Source organism: Panthera leo, chromosome A1, assembly GCF_018350215.1.
Source record: "Panthera leo isolate Ple1 chromosome A1, P.leo_Ple1_pat1.1, whole genome shotgun sequence".
NCBI classification, from domain to species: Eukaryota; Metazoa; Chordata; class Mammalia; order Carnivora; family Felidae; genus Panthera; species Panthera leo.
Genome location: NC_056679.1, coordinates 152,051,462 through 152,068,696, shown reverse-complemented (window position 1 = coordinate 152,068,696; position 17,235 = coordinate 152,051,462). Strand labels below are relative to the sequence as shown.

Below are 17,235 nucleotides of genomic sequence, written 5' to 3'. Positions count from 1 at the left end.
ATGTGTTTGGACCCTAAGACCAAACTCTCTGAGTCCCAAGCCTTGGTCAGAATTTGTAAGTTCCTGTACTACTCCATTGTTACTTCAATAACCCATCAGGGTAGAGATTCAGAGAGTGACACCAACAAACAGTCTAGGTTTAAAGCCCTCCGTCTTTCACGGGTCTGTTGACAATAATCTTATTTATTATGCAATAGAATCTGGCAGTTTTAACAAAATTTCTTTTTAAACATTTTATATTACCTGGATTTCTGATAATGTCATTCCTTTAAATCTTAAACCTTAGAGACTGTTCCTCCTCAGTGTTCCTATTTCTTCTTGTACCTGTGAAATCTCTTCTAATTACCCCTCTTCTTTGGGGCATCTCACACACTCCTGATTCTAGTGTGTGCCCCTAAGAAGCCACACACTGATAAATGGTGAAACTGGGATTTGAGCCCAGGTCTGCAGACACTAAAGCCTAAGGTCTTTGTCACCACTTTGCTTAAAACTAACTCTGCAGCCAAAGTGTCATCACCCTCATTGCTGATGCTTCGAAAGTGCCTATAATAGTGCCAGACATTGGGTTTAGATCCTTCATATCTGTCGTGCTAAACTTTGAGACAGTGTTATTCCATTTCATAGATAAAATTTCAAGCTGTGGGAATGGTCCAAATAAGAACGTAAGGACTAGTTACATGCAATTTTACCTTAGGAGTGTTGTGTTTACTCTGTCTTTAGTTCAGTAAGATCTCAAAGGTAGACACAATTCTGGGACACGTTTATGTGTGGCTGTCTTCTATTTAAGTTCCTTTAGAGTAGAATACACACATGCATGCTAAGAGAGAGACAAACCAAGACACAGACTCTTTTTTAAAAAAAATGCTAATGTTTATTTTTGAGAGAGAGAAAAAGAGAAAGAGAGTTGAGGGGCAGAGAGAGGGAGACACAGAATCCGAAGCAAGCTCCAGGCTCTGAGCTGTCAGCACAGAGCCCGATGCCGGGCTCAAACTCATGAACTGCGAGATCATGATCTGAGCTGAAGTCGGACACTTAACTGAGTCACCCAGGTGCCTCAAGAAACAGACTTTTAACTACAGAGAACAAACAGATGGTTATCAGAGGGGAGTTAGGTGGGGAGATGGGTGAAAAAGCGATGGAGATTAAGAGTACACTTATCATGATGAAAAAAAATCATTATACCACTTGTTAAAATTATGAGGGTGAAATAAACCAACTAATTTAGTAAGATTATTTTATGTTGTAATTACATTTATGCAACATGTATGATTCACAGAATAAAATTTAACATACTAAAAAAATAAAATGTTTGACTAATTAAAAAAACCAAGTACAACACCCATACTCAAATATCTGTTATTATTAGAGCTGGTAAATCAGAGTAAATCAGAGCTTAAGATGATAAGGACTGGTGAGGTTTGTGGAAAATTGAGAGTTTACACCCCACATGGAGTCATTCAGATTTAATTTGTAATGACGTTGTGCAGGGAAGTGTACCTGTTCATGCACACACACACACACACACACACACACACCCACCCACACAAACACACACAGGTCACCAGTTTGCAGCTCTTTATTCATTTTGTATTTTGTATTAAATCTTTTAGTGTTTATTTATTTTTCAGACAGAGCGCAAGCAGAGGAGGGACAGAGAGAGAGAGGGAGGCACAGAATCTGAAGTAGGCTCAAGGCTCCAACACAGAGCTTGATGGAGCTTGATGTGGGGCTCAAACCCATGAAACATGAGATCATGACCTGAGCCAAAATCAAGAGTTGGATAATTAATCGACTGAACCACCCAGGCGCTGCTGTATTTTGTATTTTTTTTATTATTTATTCATTTTTTGGAGGCTCTATGCCCATTGTGGAGCTTGAACTCACAACCCCAGACAAGAGTCACATGCTCTCCCAACTGAATCAGCCATATACCCCAGTTTGTGGCCCTTTGAACTGTACTTCTTTCTTAAGCAAAGTTATTAGAATAGATAGGGGCAAGAAATACATAGTTTCATTTTGGAGAAGAATGTGAAGTAGTTGTTTTGCATGTATTAATATTTGCATCCTTAAGACTTGTCTGATGAATGGATGATGATCACTTTTAAGGAGTTGCTGCTTTGGTGGAATTGTTTCACCTAGGTGGTAATGATACACATTCACTTTAGTATCTTCTCAGAGAAGAGAAACAGATTATGCATTCCTTTCTTTTATCAGATGAGTACAAGTGACAGCTTGGGAGCACAACGGTTACCTCTCCAGGGGAGGACCTCCCAGGGGTGGGCCGTGGCACCTGATGGCATGTGGAGAGTCAGCTGGCCAGACAGTGGGCTCAGTCCCTCACTGCAGAGAACTGTAGGCAACTCTTTTGCTACTTGGTTTTTCTGTGCTGGCAGATGGGACTTCATTGTTTCAAAGTTTCAGTTTGGAAAATTTAGACATCAAGGGTTAATCTACATTTTAAAATAGCTGTCTTTGGAGGAAATTATGCTATAAATGAGAAACCTGTGTGGAGTTCTGGGTTCTTTATGTTAGCTTTGGCAGGGCCAGGAGCCTGTTTTGATGATAAAGCCAGCATTTGAAACCTGTATTTTATATTGCAGGAAAACTAAGCAAATTTAAAACACTCCACATTTGCCTTTTGACACCCCATAACCAATAGATGAACTTTCATTTCTGGGAGGCCTCCCAGTGATTAATGCCTTCCATTTATGACGTGAGAAGAATGAGCCGTATGTTAGTTGGTCTTCTGTCCGTTTCTAAAGAGCACCCGTGCCAGGATTTTGATGTGCACTCGCATTCTGGCACCAGGCTTTACACTTCTCACCCAGCACAGAGCCAGCTCACAGATCCTGCTCGGCACAGCGACTCCAGACACGCAGCCTGAATTTGAAGGCAGCCTCCTAAAATGTGGCAGGCACAGTTCTCCCTCTTCCTATTTGGAGCCCATCGTGTGGGGCTACGACCACTCTCCGCTCCCTGCAAGGCAGCCTGGAGAGAGTTGCATTTGCTAGCTTCTCTCTGAAGCAATCTTCATGAAGGGGAGGTGTGGCACTACAGGGCTGTTTCACAAATGTTTTCTGTTGCCTGTACTTACTATTAAGAGGAAATGGTCACATTTCTTTTTTCACATTGCCAACAGAGATCACATACTCTACTCCCTTGTTGGGGACCATATTGGAGTCAATACCTTTGGGGACTTCTTTGGTTCCAATGTCTTCTGTGGGAGATGAGTGGCATTCACTAAGCCATGTGTGGTAGCTGTTAATGCTGTCCACGAATATTTTTGGTTCGCTCATCTTTAAGGCACAAGGTAGGGTTGCATTTCCTGCCTCCCTCTGTGGCCATGTAACCTGCTTAGGTCAATAAAAATTGAGCAGAAGTTACATGTGTTATTCTGCACTGTAAATGTTAAGAGCCAGTGGGTGATTTACCACTTGCCTCCTGTTGTTGCTGCAGGGATTTGAAGAAGCACAGGTCAAGAAAAGGCTTCTATTAGCCTGAATCCATGAGCAACTGATAAATAGAAAACCCCTGTTCACCAATGTTAGACTTGTAGCATGAACAAGAAGTATCTGTTGGTATGTTAACCACTGAGATTTGGGGGATTTCTCGTTACTGCATCGTAGTATAGTCTATGCTGACTGATGAGCCTTGTTAACTGGAGAGTAGACCCACTGCATTGAAGCGCAGACAGTGCCTAGGCAGGTCCATCTCTTTCTTGTCTCATTTTCTCTTTTAGGTATCAGTAAGACAGGTCAGTTTCTTTCGTGTGGAAAAGAGACAAACAGAGTCTGCTTTAGCATGTCCATCATCTTTCCCCCATAACAAACTAGGAATACCAAAGTCTAAATCAAGAAAGGCGATAAGGAGAAACTGCTATGTTCTCCAATCAGTTTCACCTTTAGTAGTTTTGCTAGATTTTGATCCTGCTTAGTTCTTGTCTATTTCTTTTCACATTGGCTAGGAAGCCATAAGAAGGAGAAATAATGATCGCTGTTTTCTCAAACATCCAACACTTAAAGACCTTAGGTATTTATACAGCACACCACTTAGTCATGTTTGCAGATAACAGAGGTAGGCTTACTATTTTTGTTGTTAAAAGCCCTGAAATGCTAGCAGACTAATGGTGTATAGATGCTGTAGGCAAGATTGTAACATGGCCCTAAGTTTCTAAGCCCCTGGTGTACATGTCCTGAATCCCCTTCCCTTTGATGTATAAATGAAAATATCTTTTACGCATAAAAGTATCACTCTCATGGTTAGTTTACATTATATGGCAAAGGTTGAAGATAATTTTCCAATGTAATTAAGGTCCCTAACCAGTTGTGTTTGAGTTAATCAAAGGGGGGATTGTCTTGGTTAAGTCTAATATCATAACAGGTGAGATTTAAAAAAAAATTTGTAATGTTTACTCAGTTTTGAGAGACAGAGAGAACAGAGCATGAGCTGGGGAGGGGCAGAGAGAGAGGGAGACAGAATCCAAAGCAGGCTCCAGGCTTTGAGCTGTCAGCACACAGCCTAACGCAGGGCTTGAACTCACTGACCAGGAGATCATGACCTGAGCTGAAGTCGGATTCTTAACAGACTGAGCCACCCAGGTGCCTCTAAATAGGTGATATTTTTAAAGAGAGTTTATAGGTCACAAATATAAGCCAGTCAGAGTACCCAGTGAAGGAAGCCACATGGCAAGGACTTGAGTTTGGTTTCTAGTTGTTCAGGATAATTCCAGGCTGTCATCTAACAAGAAAATAGGGACCTCAGTCAGAAACAAATTCTGCCAACAACCCAAGGGAGCTTGGATGCAGAAGTTTCCCTAATTGATTCTCCAGATGAGAATAAAGGGGGCCAGAATTTTACCTTAAGCCTTGTGATACCATGAGTAAAGGATCCAGCTAACATGTGCCAGGCTTCTGACCCAAAGAAACTATTAGATAATAAATTTATTGATGTTTTAGTCTACTACCTGTGTGGCAATTTGTTATGCAGTGACGGAAAACTAATACACGAGGAATTTGACCTGACTGTTTCACCCTGAAATATCTGGCTTTTGTTTTAATAAATCATTTAGGCATGTCCTGCTATCTCCTTAACTTCCTAAAATCAGTTTTAACTCCCAAATGGAGCGATGAGGTTGGAAGAGGTTTTCACAGCGGTTAAATGTGGCTCATGATCTCTTCAGTGTATCCCTCATCAAACCATTGCAAGCAGCCTGAGAGAGCTTCGTGGTTTGTACTCACTTTTGTATGCATAGTGACCACCTTCTCTCCCCTGGGAGAGCTCTTGTCCTCTGACTGGTGTCATTCACTAATAGTCATATAAGAACCGGGGATAGCACCAAGATGATTTGGGGATACCAGGAAGTCTGTGGGGTATCACTAAAACCGAATGATGGGCCACTTTTGACCACATTCTGGAAAGGGATTGTGTTGATACAGAAGCATCCACTTAACTGATTGTAAAGCATTTGGTCTTTTAAGGTGAATTTTGACATTAGAATGTATACTTTCATAATATGCAGCACAACCAGATGGAAATGAGCCTTGTTGCAAAGAGGAGGCTTTTGTTTGTTTTGTCTGGCTAATTTTGGCACCACATTTTTGAAGTTGGTAACCAGAGAGCAAGCAACCAGTTTCACAGAAGCACAATTTGAGGTAAATAACTTTTCTTTATATTTGTCAGAGGTTTGACTTATTACATTTTATGTAAACCTATTTTAATAAAATGACAGAAGCAAACAAAATGTAGTATATATGATTAGCAAAGATTTTTAGATGTGTTATATACATAGAATGGAAAGGAATAAAGAGAATCAGCTTGTTGCTCAGGAAAAACGGCAGTTTCGCCCAATTTGAACAAAAGAGTTTTGTAGAGAAAGAGAAAGCAAGAAAACTGTTAGATGTGCGTAATGGGTTGTATCCTTTTAACCAAGAACAAAAAGACATATGACCATGTAGCCTTGAATCTTTGGTCAGAGCTGCAAAGAGCCCTACTCCAGGTGAATTTATCAATAGGACTCCACTCTATGGTAATAGCATTATGAGGAGTAAATTTAGAGTAAATGAATTCAAAAGTATTTAAAGCTATGGCTTCCTCTAAAGAGTTTGTGAAGGTTCTTGATGAAAACACTGATGACATTGGGTCGACGAATAGGGTTTATGTGTAAAATTGTTTGAATCTGTGACATGTGAACTTCTGGGGAATGCTCAATTGTTGCCTCTCCCACTGATTAGATAAATCCAAATACACAAATATTATATGGTTGCTTATCCACAGTGTTTCATCAGTGCCACAGATCATCAATTCTTGGATGAAAGCCCCAGCCAAAGCTAGGGTATGGACACTGTGGGCTCTTGTCATACCCTCTAGTCATTCTAAGATTTCCTGGTAGTCTATTTTTTGGATTATTTACCCTACCCTTATAATTGACCAAAGAACATGCATCAGCCGAGGGAGGGAAACAGAGACTTGGTATGCTTAAAGTCTTTAGTGCATCTTACTCTGGATGGTGATTGATGGTGCCAGCTAGTTTAGAAATTTGCTGATAGATTTTTCTGTAGTTCATGCGTTGGCCACCTGTTTTAATGCTAGAAAAGCTCTCAAAGAAGATGATTTTCAGGGACTTGGGGGATTGGGGTAGGGAGCTGAGATCACTAGGACACTGTGAAAAACTGCAAGGTTTGGTGTCTTCTCATTTTGATTATCTTCCCTTCCCAATCTTATGAAGAACCTCTCCCTGATCCTCAGGAACACTATGCTTCCCATTTACTGTTTAAAAATGTAGTTTTTTTCTACTTAAAGTTGCCAGTTCAGCATGTTGGTTTATCTCAGAAGAATATAAATTTAAGTAGGACCACATTCTGAGGATTTCATGAACTTACTCCTTCAAGGTATATTTTATACTTAAAAGATGGTATCCATTAATCTAAGCAAATCTCTATTTGAGCAGTAGGGCAGAGATTTTTGAGCACAGGGATCTGTGTATATTTCTTTTCTAACGACATTTGCCATTCTCTTATATCTTTTAACTATCAAGAATAAGATTTCTAACCAAATACTTCACTCCTGAAAGGCTGCCGACCTTCTCAGTAGATGGAAAATGTTTTCTCCCAAAGGCATGTAGTTCTCCTTGGTGTTTATACCATTCTATCACCTACCTGAGTTCTAAACCAAATGAAAGCTACACAAAGAATTCAGTCAAAGAGAGATAAAAGTATCTGTTTCAATAGTAATAGAACTAATGGAAAACAGGATCCAGGCATATGACTAATATGTGCCCCAGAATTAGAGAGACCTATCCACCCAGTCAGAGACAGCCTGGAAAACCACAATCTTGCCCACAAGAATATTTTCTTTACCACTAGCTTCCTACAAGTGGAGAATTGATCTAACCATATGCTCTCTGAAAGTAGGCTGATCCCAAAGAGAGGAGGAGAGGGGAAGGTTTGAGCTACTCATCACATGTTTCCTCCTCCCAAATTTAACAGTTTCCAGAATTCCATTCCCATAGCTGACCATATAGTTTGTGAGGCCCAGTACAAAATGAAAAGGCAGAACTCTTTGTTCAAAAATTTTTTTATGAACTTCAAGATGGTGACAGAGTATTAAGTCAAATATAGGCCTTTCCAAGTGTCGAACCCTTTGCAACTATACAGGCTGTGAATTCATGAAGCCAGCCCTGTTCATTTCTTACCTGGGATACAGAATAAGGAAGTGGAGGGAATACAAGAGTGTACTATCTTCATTTCCACCCAAATTGACACACAAATCAAGTGTAAATGAGGTTTTCTTAAAAAAAATAACATTTCCAAGTCTCCTTTTCTCATATCCCTTAGGCTTAACCAGCAAGTCCATGATCCACTGGGGAGTGGATATATCTTTGAGAGTAGGAGAGCAATGATCTCATCAGGGAGTTCTTGCTCTCATAGCCATAAGCCTACTCTTTTAGTACCAACCACTGTCACTTTATTGATCCTTTTGGCATACAGCGAAGACTTTACTTAAGAAGCCTAGGAAATAGGTCAGAATCATACAATCATAATCATACTACATTATTCCATACTACTAAGGGATAATGGACCCCTTAGACCAGAGGAAGAACACTGGTTATTTTAAAATTTATCACTGAGAGGCATCCAGGAGGGAGAGAGTGCAGTTTTTCTGATAAATAAAATGTGAATTCAGTCACTTACTTTAAATATTAAATAATGTTTTTATTAGTTACAAATAGAATTCATTTGTGGGGTCTATTAATGAAAGCCTTTTTAATCAATTTATGCTTACTCACTTTAGTCTTCTTTCTGATGATGTATTGCCAATTGTATTTCAAGCATTTCATCCCTACCCCTTATCTGCATTCTTGCTCTCGGGGAAAAAAATCAAGATTTCTTCATCTCACCTTCACGGCACCCTCCTGCATCTTTTGTGGCAGGGCTGAGTCCCAAGCCTGGGTCATAAAGGGAGAGTCACAGTTGTAATGATTCCTTGTTGCCAGTATGCTGTCCTAGAGGCAGGAGAGATGTGTTCAGTTGGGAGAGTGAATCAATTCATGATGAATTCAGAAGCCTCTGACCTTGACCCTCTACTGCATTATCCAGGGAAGACTTGGAGTGGCTAATGGTGATGTGGTGAAGAGGTGAACAGGGGTAACTCCTATCCTCTGAGCCCTTAGAACATCTGTTGCATAAAAAATAAAATGTAGCTGATGATGTTTTTATTATAGTCAAAAATAATTCTTTTTCTGTAAGAAAGAAGACAGTGCAAGGGAAATGCTACTCCTCATGAACTATTAAGGCCTGTGCTCTTCTATATTCAAATCAGTTGATAATATTTACAGTTTTGTTGATAAATTCTTACCAGTTTTATAGCATGAGGAATGACCCTATACATTCTAAACCAATTCCACATGAGTTTAAGCAGATTTAATGCGTGACCATGGAACAAACACCATAGTTCCAAATGTTCACTAATAGAATTTCCTTTAAATAAGTTTAGGATTCAAAAGCTTTCCCTTCTTCATGTTTTTTCATTTTCTATAGAAAGATACAACGAGAACCTCCAAAAAATGTGAATGTAGGAAAAATAGCTAGATATGATGCATGAGAATATTGGCTATAAATAGTTATTGATATTGTCAAAACTATAGTATCAAAACAAACAAGCTCATTACCAAACTGTGTTTAAATTAAACATTTCCTTACACAAGGATATGAAGGTTTTCATTCTCCATTGGTCTTCTTTCTCACTATCTGCCTTTCATCAAGCCCAACAAATCTTCTGGCTTTTTTTTTTTTTTTTTTTTTTTGCCTCCCTGTTTTTTATCTCCCTACTGTCATTGAGACTAGCTAGGCCCTCATAAGCTCATGTGTGCCCTGTTATATTAGTCTTCTAGCAAAGGTTGGGACTTTCAAGTGCTTCAGCCCAGTATTCCACTTTCAGTTTAGATTTATGGCACACCATCTTTTTGGCAGGATCTGGGGTCCCTGCCCCCAACATCCCTTTCCTTTGGTAGTTGTCAATATGTGATATATCATAGAGGTTCTTCTCCAAACCTTGCTGTCAGCAGCCCCTTTTCTGAAGTCCCTATAGCATAAGCATGTCAGTCCTTTTCATTTCGGCTGTGTGGTCATAGATAGGTTATAAGAAACAAGAAGTAAGAAAGGTATAGGGCACCTGGGTGGCTCAGTCAATTGGCTGTTCAACTTCGGCTCAGGTCATGATCTCACAGCTCATGAATGCAAGTCCCGCATTGAGCTCTGTGCTGACAGCTCAGAGCCTGGAGCCTGCTTCAGATTCTGTGTCTCCCTCTCTCTCTGCCCCTCTCCCGCTCATGCCCTGTCCCTTTCTCTCAAAAATAAATATTAATTTTTTTTAAAAGAAAGGTATAAAGAACTTAGTATAGTTTCCAACTGCCATCTGAGATATTCACTGAAAGATAATCTGACTTTTTTCCTTTGGTTTTATTTCAAAAGATGGGATTCACCATTTCTACCTAGATTTTCATATTCCTCCTTAGCAAAGTTAACTTAAAGTTAACCTTACACCCTGGCTTGATGAGGTAATTTAGGCAGAATTACAGATATGCCCAGAGCCTTTACTGACCTCTTATATCTCTGAGAGCATCCAAGCTAAGTGACACCCAGATCCCTGCATAATTGTCCAAAATAAATCCTTTCAGAATTTTGATGCCTCTTACTTTTTGTATTAATCTTACCTCCCTAACACTTCTCCCTAATATTCCTTACTCTTCCTCGAAGCCAGGGGAGGAGAGGAGAGAATGAGAGGTTACTGAAGTAGGCATACATGTTATGGAATTGTTCTACTCACACTCCAGCCAAAGAAGTTGTGTTTTCTGTTCTTGTTTTTCATGTGATTTTCTGTTTTACATATAGGATTTGAATAAAGAGATTTGGATCCTGCAATTTTCTCAAGCGATAATCCAGAATCTTATCTATATCAAATTTTATATTTGATGTAGAAATTTTTTTCTATATCAAAATTTCATGGGAAAAGGCATTTATACTACCCTACTGAAATTGTCTCCTCAGAGGTCAGAAATGTCACCTAAAATTTCTAATTCACTTTTGTTTTTGTCTTTGTAAGCACCTTTGACACCAGTGACCATTCTCCCCTCAATCAAGACTCCCCCCCCCTCACTATTTCCAAGAAATACCCATATCTCTCTGAAAATTTTTGCTTCACTTTTTGTTGATTTTACTCTGCCCACACAAAGCATCTGTCTTAGGTCATGTTCCCTGGAATCAAAATCTGAGATGTGATTTATTGGTCAAGTGATTTAATGGAAGGTCACTCAGGAGAAGGGAAGTGAGAAAAGTAAGATAGGCAGGGGGAGAAAAGCTAAACATTAATATGGCTTCAGTTGGAGACTAATTTCAGTCTGATCCTATGGAATGCTCTAGAGCACAATTTGCACCCCTTGAGTTTTCTTTTAGAGACAAAGGGCTAGACTTTTGTACCCAAGACTTTAGGCAATAATCACAGAAATAGGGAGAAGGGTTCTCTAGCTAGTAGATGTGATTTGGTCAGGGTCTCGTCAGCATCCACTACATCATCTTCAGCTCTGTTTTCTTTCCTCCTGACATGGTTCCCTTAAAGTAATATACTCTCACTTTCTATGTGTATGTGTATGTCTCCCACACACATATCACCGACTTCTTGTCTTAACTACAGATCTTTATTTCTTAATTCATTGCACAATGGATGTCCTACAAAGTTCACATTTTCAAAAACAAATCATTTCTCATTATTTTATTTCCCCAAACTGACTTTGCTATAGTTGTTAATGATATTGTTATTCTTCATTATTAGGACTCGAAATATATTAAACCATTGATCAAGCTTTCTTCCTCTGCCATCAAACTGTCCTGCTTTCTTCTCTACTGTCCACTTTCAATTCCTTGCAAACCACCAATGATTCTACTACCTTAACCTTTTAGTCTTTGTTCAGAACATTTTCTTTATCATTGCTACTTTTCTACCCATTTATACATTTTCACGTGGAAGAAGTGATGAAGAAATGAGGGACTGAGTGATGCTGAGCTTTCTTTCTCTGGTCTATTGTGTTCAACTGTACCTCCCATTTTTTAATCTTTGAACATGCCCTGGCCATGTTGTCCTCTCTAAGTGAAACTTCTTCAGCTTTTTGCTTCAGGTCAGTTTGCACCATTCTAGATAATCATATAAAGTTGTCTATGTAAATATACTTAACGGGGGCAAAAGCACATTAACAATTTGAAGATAATACTTATGACTTTTTCTCCCTAATCTCTTGCTTTGAAGTAATAAAATATGACCCAGGGAATATCAGTAAAGAAAATATTTGAGGAGAAATTCAGAAATTCATTATGACTTCTCACAAAGCTGGCCCTTATATATCCCCTATTCCTACCATGCAGATAGTCACATTCTGCCTGGCTGCAAATATCCAGAGATCTATAAATGCAATAATAATAATGACTACAATTTCTGCTTAAAATGAAGACAGCCCTATATTCTGAGATGAGTCTGACATTGCATATTTACTAATAGTCGAAGACTGTTTTTGTATATTTAAAGCTAAGGATAATCTGTTAGGTTTCTTCTCCCTAAGGCCCCTGCTCATTCTGCCTTGTATAGGGAGCAGAATTCAATTCAGTGGAATAATTATACATTTCACAGCTGAACAAGAGATTTAGGATTTACAAATGAGTGTTTGATTAGTTCCAAAATTGACAAAGCGCAACTTCAGAGGGAAATGGCAGGAGACAAATTTAGTAATTACTCCCCAATAGTCAAGAGGTACATGAAATAAACATCATTAATAATCAGGTAACTGCAAATAAAAATGACAATGGTTATCACCTCATACCTGTTAGAATGGCCATCATCAAGAAGACAAGAGATAACAAGTGTTGGCAAAGATGTGGAGAAAAGGGAAACTTTGTGCGCTAATGATGGGAATGTAGTGGAGGTTCCTAAGAAAATTAAAAATAGAACTACCATATGACCCAGCAATCTCACTCCTGGGTACGTACGCAAAGGAAATGAAAAGAGGATATCAAAAAGCTATCTGTACCCCCATCTTCATTGTGCATTATTCACAACAGCCAAGATCTAGAAACAGTCTAAGTGTCTGTTGATGGACAAATGAATAAAGAAGATGTGAGATATATGTATCTCATATATGTGTGATATATAATATCATATATACCCACCCACAAAAAGGAGGAAATCCTGCCATTTGTGACAACATAGATGGAACTTGAGGGAAATATATTAACTGAGATAAGTAAGACAGAGAAAGACAAATGCTATGTGATGCTACTTATATGTGGAATCTAAAAAAGCTGAACTTGCAGAAAGAGAAAGTATAATTATGGTTATCAGGGGCTGGGGGCTGGGACAATTAGGGAGATGTTGGTCAAAAGCTACAAACTTGAAGTTAGAAGATGAATAAGTTCTGAAGACCTAATGGACAGCATTGCGGTTATAGTCAACAGTTGTGTATTATATACTTCAAAGTTGCTAAAGGACTATATTTTAAATGTTCTCAGCATAGAAAAGAAGAAATTGTGTGATGTGATGGAGATGTTAGCTAATACTATAGTAGTGGTAGTCACATTGCAATATATAACTGTCTCAAACCAGCATGTTGTACATCTTAAACTTATACAGTGTTATCTGTCAATTATTTCTCCATAAAAATTACTCTTTCTCTATTTAAGTAGTATGATGTTTATTTTTTCTGCTGTGTCTGAGCATCAGCCATATAGTGGCCATAAATACATGAAACACTTTGTTTTTCTTAAGGTATTTTTAGAAGTGTATTAATCTTTCTTTTATTAAGGGATATTGGCTTAGTAAAAATATTCATATGAAAGGCTCTGTAATCAAAATAAAAAACACATGAGTTTGAGAATTTTACTTCCAGTAACAGCTAGTTGGCTCAAACCAGTTCTCTCTGTCAGAAAAACTGAAGAACCTGATCAAAGTTTTTAAAAAGACATCTTTTTGAAAGTAGCAAAGAGCTAATAAAACAACGAGAAATAGGCCAAGATTTTGGAGAACTGAAATAAGCTGCTCAAAATTTCTTTTGCTTTGAGCTTATTTTCCCATTCTGAAAGAGCAGCTGCAAAACTAATTTGTTATTTTAGTGGTCTCATTCATTTGGGATGATCCTCATATCCTGATGAGGATGGAGACTCCAGCCTCCAGTTTAGCACTGGGTTCATGAAGAACTATGCTTCCAAGGAAGTGTGAACCAGAAGGAAATCAGATGTTATAGGGACTTGCAGCCAGAATTTTATTACTTAGGATCAGAGAAACCCCCGTTCTCTCTAACAACTCCCAGAAGCTATCACAGATAATCTGTGAAAGACAATGCCATTATTTTAGATATCAAAATCATCTACCAAATAATTTATTAAATGAAGCTTCTATCATATAATTAAAAGTATCAAAGCAAGTACCAAACATCAGAAACAACATACAGTAGAAACAGATGCACAAAGACATGGGATTTAGGAACTCTCAGACTCAGACAATAAAACAATTACTCTAATTAGGGTTTTAAAAAATAAGAGGTAAGGGGCGCCTGGGTGGCTCAGTTGGTTGAGGTCCAACTTCAGCTCAGGTCATGATCTCACAGCTCATGAGTTCGAGCCCCGCGTCAGGCTCTGTGCTGACAGCTCGGAGCCTGGAGCCCGCTTCGGCTTCTGTGTCTCCTCTCTCTCTGCCCCTAACTCACTTGCATTCTGTCTCTGTCTCTCTCAAAAATAAATAAACATTAAAATAAATAAAAAATAAGAGGTAAGATTGAATAATTTGGCAGGAAACTAGAAACTATAAAAATAACATAGGAGAGACCAGTGTACACCTAAAATGGCCAAAATCTAAAACATTGGAAACACTAAATGCTGGTGAGGAAGTGCAGCAACAGGAACTTCACTGCTGGTGGGAATGCAAAATGGTACAGCCACTTTGGAAAGAGAGTTCGACAATTTTTTTTTTTACAAGACTAACCACACTTTTACCATACGATCTAACAATCACAATGTTTGATATTTACCCAAAGGAGTTGAAAATTTATGCCCACACAAAAACCTACACAAAGTTGTTTACATAAGCTTTACTTGTAATTGCCAAAATGTGGAAGTAACCCAGAAACCCTTTGGTAGGTGAATGGATAACAAACTGTGGTACACACAGAAAAGATAAAAGTATTAGCACTAAGAATAAATGAGCTATCAAGCATGAGAAGACATAGAAGAACCTTAAAGGTATAGTAGTAAGTGAAAGAAGCCAACCTAATAAGACTACATACTGTATAATTCCAACTATATGACATTCTGGAAAAGGCAAAACTATGGAGACAATAAAAAATCAGTAGTTGCCATGGGCTGTGGGTCAAGAGGAAGGGTGAATAAACAGAGCACAGAGGATTTTTAGTGCTGTGACAATACTCCATATGGTGTGATAATGATAGATACATATCATTATACATTTGTTTGAACCCATAGAAGGTACAACAACAAGAGTGAACCCTAAAGTATACTCTTGTAACAAATGTACTACTGGGGTTGGAAATGTTGATAATGGTAGGAGCTGTGCAAGTAGAGGTAGGGCATGTCAGAAATCTCTCTGAATTCCCCTCAATTTTGCTGTGAATTTAAAGAAACCAAAATCTTAATAAAAATATATATGTAATTAAAAAAGAAAAATTATGCAATAAAAACTATGATAAAATAATTTCAGAATTAAGTTTATGGATATAAGAGAAAATTAGACACAGAGGAAGAGATATTAGTTGACTTGAAATAGATTAGAAGAAAGTCTTCAGAAAGAAGTATAAATAATATAAAGATGAAAAATACAGATGAGGGACAAATAAACTTAGGAGATTCAGAGAGAAAATCTAACATTACTTTCATTTGAATCTCAGAAAGGGAGAATAGAGAGACTGGGATAGATGATATTTGATGAGAAAATATCAGAAAATACTCTAGAATAGATGAAAGATACACATCTTCATATTTTAAAAGCCCTATGACTCACCAGTGGGCAAAAAAATGTTTTACATGTTCTTTTAAACACATAGAGACACCCCAGAAAACCAGAGACAAATTTTAAAGCAGTTAGAGGAGACTATGTTTAAATAAACAGTGGTTAAAAAGAGAGTTTACTTCGTGAGTGCAACAATGGAAACCAGAAGACAAAAGAGTTATGTTTACAATCTACTAGAAAAAAATAAGTTTTAAAACTAGGATTTAGGGGCACCTGGGTGGCTCAGTCGTTTAAGCGGCCGACTTCGGCCCAGGTCATGATCTCGCGGTCCGTGAGTTCGAGCCCCGCGTCGGGCTCTGTCCTGACAGCTCAGAGCCTGGAGCCTGTTTCAGATTCTGTGTCTCCCTCTCTCTGACCCTCCCCCGTTCATGCTTTGTCTCTCTCTGTCTCAAAAATAAATAAAAATGCTAAAAAAAAAAAAAAATTTTAAAACTAGGATTTAATACACAGTCGTACACACACCATTGCAAATGAATGCAAAATGGCACAACAAAAGAATTAGTTACTATCAGGCTGTGCTAAGGAAAATTCTAAATAATATATTTTAAGTAGAAGGAACATAATTGCAGATGAGAAGTCAGAGATGTGGGTAAAAAGATGCTAAATGTGAAGATAAACCTAATGAATATTGGCTGGTTAAAACAACAACAACAACAACAATAAATTTTATGGGTTTTAATATATTTATGTTTTAATATCATTAGTAACAGCAATTGATTATAAATTTCAGTTGAAAAAATGGATTTAAGATGTTCCCAAGTCCTTTAATGTGTTGTCCTGGGGAAAAGGAAAAGTACTGCAAAGTACTCGATTTTGTTAAGAGTGCATGTTTAAATTTTAGAGTATCTACCATTTTGCAGATGCTCTTGTTGCCCTGAGCTATAATCCACTGGCCCACTTAAAGATATCTGTTGGCATAGTAGACTGTCCAGCGTGCATGCTAATAACTTAATATAAGTGCTTACAACTCTCTTCTCTCCCTGAAGGGATTCTATAGCTCTCTGAAACTTATTTCACCATAATAGCCACAATATACCTTGTGCAGAAAAGGTAACTACTCCAAGGGTATCTCACAACCAATGTGGATAGAATTTGGTGAAAAATGACCTGACCACTCAATCCTCTGGGGCAATGATCCTGGAGTATGTCCCATGGATTCTTAGAGAATTCACAATAGGGTTGACCCAATTTGTCTGCAGCAATGCCCCCACTCATTTGTGTTTCTTTTATTGGCTTCTCTCCCTTCTGTGTCTCACATTCCACACCCCTCCATTTCTTTCTGGGATTTCTTCCAACTTTTGGTACATAAACCCTTATCTTGGGGTCCGATTTTAGGGAAGCCCTAACTAAGGAAGTTGCATCAGACTTGGCTCTAGAAAACAGACTTTTAGGACATGATTCTGGTGTTGCATCCCTTGGCCAGCAGGTGATTAGAACCCAATCATTGATAATAAGTAGGTTGTGGAAAATCTTTTGTGTATTGTACTGTCACTATTCCCTAGATTATCACTGCAGTGAGCTGGCACACAGGTAGGTTTGGCAGGGAGAAAGTGCTGGCTTTTGCAACAGATCTAACACCTGAACAATGAAGGGGCATGGCAATTATAATCAATGTAGAGTTAGCTAGTTTTTCAACTGACTTAGAAGCCTTGAAAAAGGATAAAGTTAGATTTAGGT

The 17,235-nt window shown here is 38.3% G+C and overlaps 1 long non-coding RNA gene across 2 annotated transcripts in view; it reads left to right on the top strand.

Moving 5' to 3' along the window:
- Positions 1-17,235, top strand: part of LOC122222569 — a 271,962-nt gene that overhangs the window by 91,561 nt on the left and 163,166 nt on the right. For both annotated transcript variants that reach the window (XR_006203796.1, XR_006203795.1), the window contains exon 4: positions 5,519-5,651. This is a non-coding gene — a long non-coding RNA (uncharacterized LOC122222569). The remainder of the gene's footprint in view (positions 1-5,518; positions 5,652-17,235) is intronic.